Consider the following 12,870-nt stretch of genomic DNA (forward strand, 5'->3'; position numbering starts at 1 on the left):
GGAGTCTGATACTTATTATTGTGCCAATGCAGCATTTTTTTGTGATTTTGATGCTTTCAGCACACAAAAGTGATTCTAGGATGGCTAGTGTGGCTTTGCATGTTGCTATTCAGCCTAGCATCACTTTTTCTGCAATAATGTCAGTTTTCCTTATGATGCAGCGCACTGGATAGCATCACTTTTTTTGATGCAGCCGAGATCCTAACGCCATAATAAGCCATGTTGTAAATATGGCGCACCATGGCATTAGGATCTGTTGTATCTCAGGGGAAACAACTTTTACGTATCTCTGCTTTGCACCAGAGATGCTTCATTTCTTGTAAATGAGGCCCTTAATTTTCAACTTTACAAGAGATTAAGGTTGTGGTTTTCATTAACAGATTCAGACAGCTACAGGTCAGTAAATTAGCAAGGAAAGAATGAGAACCAACAAGAGATACAAGGCAAATGTTATATCCACATAATAACATCAGAGTAAGAGGTCAAACTAAGCATCATCATTACTGCTAGATAGCTGAGGAAGGAGACACTTTGGCCCAGATTTACCAAATAGTCACGAAGCGCAGTGCCGCAGTAAAAAATGCTGCACTGCGCTGCATGACAGGGAGAGAGCAGGAGAGTGCCTTATCTATAAAGACATGGCAATCTCCTCCCATCTCCCTAGCACAGGTGCTGATTTTAGCTGCCGTGCGCCATGAACACACCTTCTTTGCTCCATAGTGCAACTGTGTGTGCATGAGTCTACCATAGGTGTTTTACTGAAAGGGAACCCTTCCAGTACGAAATACTATGCCTAGGCAAGTTTTATAACGTTTTCCACAATGTATGTGTGCTGCACAGTACAGCACGCATGCACAGATGGAAAAGAAAGGAGAAATTAAAACGTTTCTCCTTTTAACGTTTGCTTTTAAAAGGCATTCCATTTTGGTGCAAACCACTGTCTACTATTGTTTGTAGATAGGGTTTGGTGTCAAAAGGCATGGGTGGGCACATGGGAACGCCCATATACCACCCATGTAACGCCCACTTGGCACTAAGTGATGCAAAGCTTGCTTCGTGCTGCTTTTTGCACTGAAACGTAAATTAGGGGAAAAAAACAGCACAAAACGTTTTCAAACCATCCCCCCCCCCTTTATGTTGCCTCGGGCAGACTTTCGCCGATTTCACCTTGTCACTCCGGTTCGAGGGGGAGTCTTTGAGAGAGTGATAATCTTTCTCTAACCATAACTGCTCCAATAACACTCCGCCTTCCAGCGAAGACAAATTAATTGTTTAACTAACTGAGAAAGGTATTTTCTCGTTCGTAGACGCAATAGGTTTGGTCCCCTGCGGTGTAAAGCAAACAGACTACATCGGTGAAATTCCCAGAGGGCACCGCCGAGATATTTGTGCGAGTCCAGACTTCATTTCTCTCACTGTGCATAGCCAGCTCGTGCACAGTAATATCGTCCCGTATCTTCAGTTTTCATGGTGGTCATTTGCAAATAAACCTCACTTTTGGCAATATCTCTGGAGATGGTTAAACGACTTTTGAGAGTTTGAGAATAATAAATGTCATTATTGTAATATATTCCTGCCAACCATTCCAGCCCTTTCCCAGGTGGCTGGCGGAACCAGTTCACGCCATACATGTTGCTGCTGTCAGTCAGGGAAGCACCGGACACCTTACAGGTCCCAGTGAATGTCTGTGAGGGCTGCAGGACTCCGGGGCCCGACTCCAGCAAAGAAATCTGGGAAAACACACCTGTAGAGAAAGTACATAACTAACAGGTTATTTTGTACGGAAAATCCATAATTTTAACACAACAAAACAACTTCTTGTTTTAAAAATGTCCAGCAGCTAAACGAGTATATTATATACTGAGCAAATAGATTATATAAACCCTATAAAAGCGTAGGGCTGGTTTAACAATACGACTGCGAATCACAAAATAGCTGGTTAGGGAAGTGAAACAACCGAGGGCGTTAGGTGTTTAACTTTGAGTCCGAAAACTTACTTACATTTGGGAAGAATAAAAAGGACACTTAACATCCGTAATGATAACATTGTTCTCAGAAAGAAGGCTCCAAAATCGCTGAAAATTGTAAGCGCGAGTCGCAGTCTATCTTTCCAACATCAGCTTTCTTCTTTGTATTATACAGGGTGCCCAGCTTGGGCATTTGCATCATGTAAATATCGGCGTCGTTCAAGAGACTGAAAGCATCTAAGGGACAAGGAGAAAGAGTCTGAACAGAGACATTGTTGAAATAGCGCAGAAGATTGCCTTGTTAAAATATGTTTGAAGTTTAGTTTTACCAGCTTAGTTATGTTTATGAACAAAGCCTTATTTTCGGCCATTAGCAGTTTAGATTCAACCAATTAAGAAGCAATATAAACAGTGTTTCATGTCCCGATTATTTATTTAGTTTTATATTCTCTTTAATTAAACGAGATACTGGTCTGTGCAATTTAAAATAAAATAAATCATAGCGAAACCTAGCAATATATAAATATACAATAAAATAAAATATAACGTCATAACATATCACTGTATGGTACAATATGCATTCGAACTTGAATCTTTATGATGTAGATCTAAAGAATCCGAGACATTGGATTGAATTCTGTCACTCACCCATCATATAACCGAAGCAGCCTAGGGGTGGCTCTCTGTGCTCCTCAGTTAAATGAATATCTTCTCCACAGTTTCTAGGTTATACATTTCATTAATCCAATCTTAAATCTTAGGTACTTTTATCAACCTAAATTTCCTGTGGCTACTGCGTTTTTGTTAAAAAGCTAGGTCTAGCATTGAATGTTGCCTTCAGTACTGAACTAAACATCAGCAGTATGCTCATTTATAAACTAACCTCTGATCATATGGATTTTCGCTTATATTTTAACCCATACGTTTAAATAAACGTAGATGAAGAAGAGATACTCTGTTCTATTTTTAATTCAAGCAGTTGTCTTAAACTGACGGTTTGGGTTTACGCATACCAGCCGGTGTGTATTATGATCTTAAACATGGAAAGAGGCACAACGTTCAAGCTAAGCAACATGGTATTCCAAAGAGGTAATCATTCTCACATCCAGGTCTTCTTTCCACCCATCCTGTATTTCTCAAGTAATTGATAATATCATTTGGCAAATGCCTATGTTTTGTTGATTGACCTAACTCGCCCTTTGTCTCTATGAACTCTTCAGTAACAATAGGGGTTTGGCTTCTTCTCTTATCACTCAGATTTTCTTTTTAGAGTGAAAAGGCTCCAGTACTCCTATTTAGGCAGTTTCCTTTTTTAAACGAGGACAACGAGCGTAACTATTTAGTTACCGGTGTAACATGCGGTGACCTCAATCCACCACATTTCATACTCTTCTTTCATCTATCAAGGACTGATTATTTACACTGAATGTCCAGATCGATATAAGTGTGAAGACAGATCTGCAGATTATTGAAGCTACCATTATATAATTTACAGATCAGCATGATAGTATTTACTTTTAACTTTTATGGCACTTGAGTGCCCACATTAAAGTATTTCAATTCACATTTACCATCTCATAGGGTTATTCACTGGGTTCAAATTCACCCTAGTCAAGAATTCCTTGATGTGCCATGTCAATAAATATACGAGTCACAATTGTGCATTTTTTAGATAATAATAATATCAAATTTAACATTGTTTCGAAATAGAATTTGTAGCATTTTCAATGTAATTTTAAATTTTAATTACATTTTATATCTTTATGTGCTAGTGTAGGAAAATCCTCCTTTTTGCCCTGGTCACCCCTGAACCTTTTGGACAGATACTGGTGGTTACTGACTCTTGGTTGTGCCGAGAGTACCGCTAACCAGTCCCAGGGCCAGTGCTCTGTGTAAAATGGATTATGCAAATTAGGCTAATCATAATTGGCTGTACCAATCTACCTGTAATTCCCTAGTATATGTAGAGCATGTAGGTTTAGGGACCCCAGCATAGGTAGTGCACCTATAGGTGTGCTGCTGAGGTGCCCAGTGTCATTTTAAAGTCAGTCCTGCCTTGCTCGCTGCTTCTAAGTTAAAGTTAACCCAAATTCGACTTTGGAATTAAAAGTACTTCTAAATTCTTAAACTATCTTATTTGTACATATGTCACCCCTAAGGGGTGCCCTAGGTGCCCCCAGGGTTGTGTGCAGTGTAACTATAATCAGGGATCTTATAAAATATGTTTTATAAGCCCTGGTGAGGGACAAATAGCTGCATTTGTTTTCCCCAATTATAGTGAATGCGCTCCATGGACTAACATCAGGACACTTTATTTTAAAAATAATAAAGTCTCATTTTCTACAGGAAGGAACAAAATATGGCAAGTATAGTATTTAATTAAAAGTTATAATACATCCAACAACTTGCCACTGTTGAATTCAATATAAATTGCACCTAGAAAGAGTTTTAGAACTCTTTCTAAAAGGTACCAGTTTCAGCTTTGTAGTGCCCTTTTTTGATTGGCCAGCCTCTGACAGCCTGGCCAGGCTACATTGAATAGGGGTGAAGTGGCCTGGGCTGAACACAAAGGAGGTGCCTGGGGAAGGAGAACTGCCTCAGCAGATGGTGAAATAGGAAGGGTGGAGAGCAGCCAAACTGCACTTCAAAAAAGGGAAGGACATTTGGTCCAGCTAGTGGAACTCCCCCATTTCCTGCAAAACCAGACAGCCAGGTGCCTTCCACAATTAGATTAGGAGAGGGTTGGAAAGGAATGTGTTAAGGGAAACTTAGGCACACCAGTGGGTGCGCTCAGCCAGATCTAACCTCTGAGATAGAATTTCTGCCATCTTGGATTTTTGGAGAATGTTGCTCCCTGCAATTGATTTTAGCCACACTTCCTAGGAAGAGATCACTCAAAAGGGTGGTGGCCTACACGTGATTGAACAGAACACCCCCTCTGCTTTCCACCCCCAGGAACAAGGATAAATCTGACTGAGCTGCACCCCACCCCGGATCCCTACAATGAACATGACAAAGAAGAAGAAGGACTGCCCTGCTGGACCCCTGACCTGCACCTGGACACTACACTCTGAAGGACTGCACCAGCTGCACCCTTGGACTTCACCACTAAAAGGACTTTGCCTGTCTTCAACTGCTTCAAGAAGGGGCTGTTTGCAACAGATAGAAAATAGCTGCCCCCTGCATCAAGCCCTGAAGAAACTGACCAGCTGATCACTGACCAGTGGTCATTTTTGGATTGGAGCCAGGTACATTCGGGGAGTTGGAATCCTAACCCTCCAGGAACAACTCAGAGCTTCAGGAACCTTGAGGTGAGTTGAGGACTACTCTGCTAAAGGACCTGCAAAGACCTTCTGGAAGAAAATCCAGAAGTTTAGAGAAGTTTGGAGGACGTTTGAAAAAGCCTCCATAAGTGGACTAACCCGATGTCATGAGTCAAGTTGGCTTACCTTGACCGCAACCGGCGTGACTTACAGGTTCATCCCACTGGAAAGCTCCAGAGCCCCAGACTTCCAGGATTCCACCAGGAGCTCGTGGAAAGGCAATCAGACGACATTGACTCAAAATCAGCTTGCTGTGGAGGGTTGTCTGATGTCGTAGAGAAAAAGCTCCAAAAAAGTTTCTAAGCTCAAATGTAAATTGTTGACCAAAGCTTCCCACACAGCGTATCCAAGGAGTGCTCCAGGGGGGTCGGCTTCAATTTCCAGTTCGTCCCAGATGAAGATTTCCATCAGGAAAAATCAACTAAGTCTGAACATAAAATTCTTCACTGAGGTCTTCTGCAACGTGTATCTAAAGAGGGGTCCAGGAAGGTCGGATTCAACTTCTGGCTTCGTCCCAGTGAAGAAATTCTTCAAGAAAAAGAGTAATGACCTCATTACGAGTTTGGCGGTCTGACGGTAAGACCGCCGTGGTGGCGGGCGGCAATAGACCACAATGTTGGAGATAATCTAACCACTGTATTTCAACTCACACAGCAAAGTCTGCCAATATCCAGCCAAAATTCTGATTTCGCCAAGAGAGTGGAGGACACGAAGGAGGCGGTCCCACCACCAGCACCGCCAGCCCACCAAAAATGTCTGATCCAATTATGACCCACAAATCACAATAGAGGTTCTTCTATGGCAGAAGACCAATGTCGGTACGAACTGTGGCGGTTGGCGGTCGGCAGTCACATCAGTAAAACACCACATTGGATGGTTTGAAAACCCACAGCTGACACACAGCCATACACCTACACACCTACACACTGCACTACAAAACACACCTCTTCACGCCCCACAGTCCTTTGCAACCAGAATGCCATTTACTACTAGATAGAGGCTCACAAAAACAATTATTAACCATAGAGTAGGCACTCCTACACATTTCACATAGCATTAATCTCACACCTGAACAACACATACATTAGTACCCCACACATTTGACAGCACTGGTCAACAACTCACATCACAGTACCCGCACCTCATCACCAATTGATTTTATTAAATTATTTTATTCTTCCTCAACATCTCGACCACCACTACCATGTCCCCATGAAAACATTTGCATTTCATAGATGATTAATTGAGGGACATAGTGGACCAAGTCATAAGAGTAGAGCCACACCTATTTTGAGCACAAGTCCAGCAAACATCTATCACCAGGAAAATGGAGCTGTGGCAAAGAATAGTCGACAGAGTCAACTCTGTAGGCAGCTACTCATGCACAAGGGAGGACATCAGGAAGAGGTGAAATGACCTCAGGGGGGAGGTATGTTCCACGGCTGCCAGAAACCAGCTGGCGGTTCCCAAGACTGGCGGTGGGCCCCCTCCTCCTCCACTAACTATAACATCCTGGGAGGAGAAAGTTCTTGGACATCCTGCATCCTGAGGGCTGACAGGAATACCTGGAGTGTGGAGTTGGGTAAGTCACAAAAAAACAACTATCACCAAACTGCTATGTCCTGCATGCTCACTGATCAGCTTTGGCCACCTTAACAGCCAACACACTCACCACCCCTGTGTCCAAATGTCCAAATACCCCTCTCGGGCATACCACGTGTCAACTAAACTCACCTGGGGGCACACTGTCTGTGTATGGCATGGGTAGTACAGGGACTGACAGCACTACAACTCCCAGCATGCACTGTGCTACCATTAAGGAAACCAGAACATTGTACTACAAGTTAAATAGCCTTGCATGTGAAACAATCATTTTAACTCACCTTACTTCCTCACTATTGTACAGGCCATGGCAATGACATCAATGCTATGTCCATCTGCCAGTACTATCACAAACAACACACAGCTACTAAACTGGCCTTTAACTCACCATCCAAACAATTTCAAGTACTCATTTGTGGTGGATACCAATATAGGAAGTTGGATGTACTTGGAGGACACCCATATAAAGGGCCAGGTATGATGGTTACACCTATACTGTTGGCCATCACTATTACCATAGAACTTTGTGCAGCTGTTAGTTGACTCAATGAAGCTATACACCTAACTTGGAGATCACTTTAAAATGTCAAGTCAGCAATCAGACAAGATATGAGTCAATGAACAGCCATCTACCCACCAAGATACTCCAACATATTGTAGCAATGTGTATGCAATTGGAAATCTCTGTGTCCCATATAGCCCTAATCCATATTTGGAAGCCTTTGTCATATCAGGGGATCAAGCAAAGGGTTTGTGTGCATGTCTCAGAGCATGTCTTGTGCTCAAACTTTGATATCACTTGTTGCATTACTTTCAGCAACTGTGGGTTCCACTTCTCCTACAGGTAACCTAGCCAATGTCCCCACTACCCCTCTGGATGAAGCACTCAGTGAGGAAAACAGCCCTGGATGTGTGCACATGGAGGACGAAGCTGGCGCATCGGGGACACCTGGTCAGTCAACGACTGTGAGCCTCACCCTGCCCACATAGACATCTCACAGCCCTGTTGCTTCAACATCACAGGCAACCATTTGCCCCAAACCTGTATTCCTAGGACATTGTCTACCCTCTTGTGCCCCCCAGAACAGGTACCTGAGTCTCCTGTCGTAAACCCAGACAATGATGGACCTGGCACCACTGGGAGTGGCCGAACTGTGCCAGGGACACAAGCATGTGGGTAGGGTGCGTGGGAGGGATGGCGTGGGCTTGAGGATGGAGGCTCCTAGGAATGAAACTTGCCAGGACACCATCTCCCAAGTCGTGGGAGCTTACCAACGATCACAAGGCGTAATGGGCCAGGTACTTACCATGATGGGGGAGATCAAGCAGCTGCAGAGGGACAACCACCAGGAAGCCATGCAGCAGGGGCAGTCCCAAAATGCCCACTTGGCTACTATTGAAGGGCTGCTGAGAGACATGAATACCACACTGAGTCAGTTTTGTACACACCAGCTGGCCCCTTCCACTAACAATGAGACCCCATCCCCTTCTACATCTGTAGCTGCTAGTGGAATGGAGGCCCTGCTAGGGGACAGACATGCCTCAGACACCCCTGCCCCTGAGGCTGAAGACCCCCCGCAAATGTGGGCGTACCCCAAAATGTACAGGAAGAGCAGATGCCAAGACCAAAACCACTGCCAGGAAGTGAACCTCTACTGATTGGTTCCCCTTGCGTGATTGGTTCCCCTTGCGTGGCACAGATACAGCCTGTTGACTTTTCTGAAACCTATATCCATTTTCCTATGGTACAAGGACACTGGACGTGTGTCTCCAAATGTTGTGGCAGCTACCCTGATGATTTCATCTACCATAACAGAACCCTTCACTGTTTCCTTTGTGTCATAATTGATCAAATTCACTATTTTTGCTGTGAACTCCTCAATAAATACCACCTAACCATAGATCATGTGTGATAGTCAAATACCAACCATGTTTAACTGTCATCTATAACACCTCTTGCAGAAAAAAGCTTGTCACAAATGTAAGACATTTGTAATGTTCCATCTCACAAGTACTGTTTAATCAGGGTAGAACTTACATTGAATAATAATGTTAGACATAACTCAAATCACTTTCATTGAACTTTCCCACATATAGGTTGGGAGAATGCCAATCATCACACAGTGAATTACTGAAGCTCACTTCAGTGTTTCAGCATAGGTGTCAATCACTACCAGCGTACAGACTACTGAAGTTACGGATGTCAGTCTTTCACTATCCCAATAGGCAAACATATTGTTTAAAGGTATCATCAACTAAAGCCTTATCACATACCCATACCATTGCTCCCAAATGACCATACCCAATGATACAGACAGAGGTCAGTACAAATGCCCCTAGTCATAGAACCTTCCACTTTCCATGGTCAAGTATCAGTAGGCATGCCACTCACCTAAGTCATTCTTGATACTCAAGCTCCATGGCCTGCAGTAAGGAAACACAGTGAAAGCTACACACAAGTTACTTATTACCAATACAAACTATTCTGATGGGTGAGGGTATGAATAGCACAGGATGACATGTGTGAGAGACAAATGAACACACACACTGGGCACCATTGTACAAACCTCAAATGGTGAACAGGTCTATTGAGTTTAATTGGACACTACCATCCCTTTGTCCTGACAGTCTGGGCATAGAGCTCACACACCACAACTCTCATGCCTGACAGTACCTGGTTCAATCCATGTTCACTTCACTTGTCAATCTGCAAATCCCACCTGCCTGTGACACTGTCTGATATTGCCAAATGAGGATGGCCTTTTGAAGTAATTTGCAAATCATAAATGTCAAACATAATGTAAATGCCACATTGAAACAATTACATTAAACAGCCAATTCCTATATACAATGGTAACTCGGACTGTGCATAGTGAAAAATTAGACTATGGTGATCAAAAAGCTGTACGCTACTCCATGTAATAATCTGCACACACATCTGAGTCATGGGCTTTGAAGCTACTTATGACCTGTTTGATGGTCATATTAAGACCCTTATCCAGCATCCCTAACCCCACCAATACACCACTGAGTTACTTAAATAACACAACATCACATACCTAAAGTCAGGTGAAGTACTGATTGATGAGATCTGCCCTGATGTCTCCAGCTTCATCCTCATCATACTCATCCTCACTTTGCAAATCTGCATTCTCACCCACTGGAATTGCTGGCTCCCCCTCATCTGGTATAAATGGGATTTGACATCTCAGGGCGAGTTTGTGGCGCATGCAGCAGGCAACAATGATTTGACATACTTTGGTGGGTCAGTAGAGGAGGGCTCCACCAGATTATTGATGCTACAGAATCTTGCCTTCAGGAGTAATGCTATGTTGTGCCCTTTGTACAGAAGCATATGATGATGCACATTTGACTGTGTCATATGTGTACCACTTTACAGCTTTTCCTACCCTGGTGATTGTTCCTTCCCACCTACAGGTCAATACTCCCATTATCATGATGATAGGTTGTCCATGTATTTGCCCTCTCTCCATTCCAATGTCCCTTGATCCATGTCCATGTGCAACATAGATTCTGACAATTCGAAGAGAAACCTAGTTTTCTAAAGGTTTCTGATGAGTGACAGCATCATGTGAGGCTATGATGTCAATCTGACACTTCACATGCATACATGTCGGCCACTTTTGATACCATCTCCCGCCCTTCATATTAACGGATCGTCTTTCCTGGTTGGACTAAGAGGACCAGCTTTGAACATACATCTTTTTTCCAGGATAGATCACCATTATTTAAATGCGGGGACTTTAATTTGGCCCCATTTCAGCTCCCCTGTTTCCTCTCTAAGCCCGACCCTGTTTAATTTATATGTCGCTTCATTGGCAGACTTGGTGCACTCCTTTGGATTTCAGGTGTCCTCCTATGCCGATGACACCCAAATTATCGTCTACTTTCAAGATAAGACATTGGACATAGCAAAGAAATTTCAGTCCTGTATGACAGAAGTAAAAAACTGGATGGATCTAAATTGGCTTAAGATGAATGGGGACAAAACTGAAGTCATTATCTTTGGTGCCAATTCATCTATATGGCATTCAAACTGGTGGCCAAAGTCGTGTGGGACATTACCAATCCCCTCTGCTGCGGTCAAAAACCTTGCGACTGTCTGCGACTCTACCTTAACCTTCGACACCCAGGTCAATAAAATCACCAATTCATGCATCTGGATTATTAAGGTGCTCAAGAAAATTCTTTCTTTCATACCTCAGGACCTTAGAGTAATGGTAGTTCTGGCCCTGATCGGATCAAGGCTGGACTACTGTAACACCCTGTATCTTAACATCAATCAAGCATCTCTAAATACGCTACAACCTATTCAGAATCAAAGTGCGCATCTGGTACTGGGTCTAGACAACTTTGCATCCGCCCAAGAGAGTTTGAACGAACTCCACTGGCTACCGATCAGGAAATGTATAATTTTCAAGACATTGGGGGTCATTACAACCTCAGCGGTCTTTTTACAAGACCGCCGAGGGACCGCTGTGCTGAAGACCGCCAGTGCAGGCGGTTTTCCGCTCAGCGCATTATAACTGGTGGCAGCCCTCTGTCCTTTTCTGGACAAAGACCCGCCAGCAGCCATACTGGCAGTCTGTGGGGAAGTGGAGGTTGCTCCACCTCCACCGCTACGTCAACAGAACACCGCCCACCGAATCACGTTCTGTGATATGGCATGGCGGTGTTCTGTTGATGGGCTGCTGGCGGCGGAGCAGCCCCCATGGATCCCGTCCCCTCCCGGAGGATCAATGGCCAGGTAAGTTGATCGTCCGTTAGGGGAGGGGGGTAGGGGGGGTGTTGTGTGTGTGCATGGGGGTGTGAGTATGTAGAGGGGGTGTGTGAGTGTGTGTGTGCATGCAGGCGGTGTTGTGTGTTTGGAAATGTGTGCGTATCTATATGAATGTGTGTGTGTATGTCTGAATGTGGGTGTGTGTGTATGACTGTGTGTGTGGCTTTTGGCATGTTTGTTAGTATGTGTGCGGGTAGGTGTGTTGGTGGTGCCTGCGTGCGTGTCGCGTGTGAATCAGTAATGTGATGTTGGGGGCGGGGGTGGGGAGGGGGAGTCCTGCCACCTTTGGGGGGTGGCACGGGGTGGGGGGTGTCGGGGAAGGACTTGGGGAAACCCCTATCAGTGCCAGGGAAGGAATTCCCTGGCACTGATAGTGCTCACCGCCATGGATTTAATGGCGGTTCCCAACCCCATAAAAAACCATGGCAGTGAGCCGGGTCATGATACCGCCGGCGGTATTGTGACGGCCACCGTGCTGGAGACCCAAGTCTCCAGCCCAGCGATCGTCTCCGCCCTGGCGGTCTGATCGGAGAAGTGGTAACCGCCATGGTCATAATTCTAAATTTTTTACCGCCAGCCTGTTGGCGGTAAAACCGCCACTTCTCCACCAACCACCAGGGTCGTAATGAGGGCCATTGTGTCTTGCTTACAAGGCCCTCTAGTGACATGGCCCTCATTCCCCTCTTCCATCTATTAGGTGCTACATGCCTGGTCGCCACCTCAGATCAGCTAATCTGAAATTAGCTTGCCCTCCCAGGACAAAGAAAGTGAAATAGGGGGATAGAGCTTTTTCAATAGTCGCTGCTAGATTATGGAATTCCCTCCCTCTTAAACATCTCTGGTTGAAATGCACTTTATCAAATACACTATACATACATACATATCATGTTCATGTTCAGCAGGTGGGAAGTGGCTACACATTTCCTTAGCCATAGTGTTGTAGGCATGATAAATAGTCCAATAAATAATAATCACAGCTACACTATAAAAGTTTTTTTGCCAACATCATGTGTACATTGAAAGGTTATGTCATGAATCCACATTGTGATTAGTTATGAACATACTTCCTATTGCATTTTTAGATATGCTTTGAATCCTTGTCATATGAAACCTATTGTTTGCACTGACACCAATGTGTTCTGGTATAGTAGTCCCTATACACATGTGAGTGGTATGG

The sequence above is a fragment of the Pleurodeles waltl genome, chromosome 6 (genome assembly GCF_031143425.1).
Source record: "Pleurodeles waltl isolate 20211129_DDA chromosome 6, aPleWal1.hap1.20221129, whole genome shotgun sequence".
Taxonomy (NCBI): Eukaryota; Metazoa; Chordata; class Amphibia; order Caudata; family Salamandridae; genus Pleurodeles; species Pleurodeles waltl.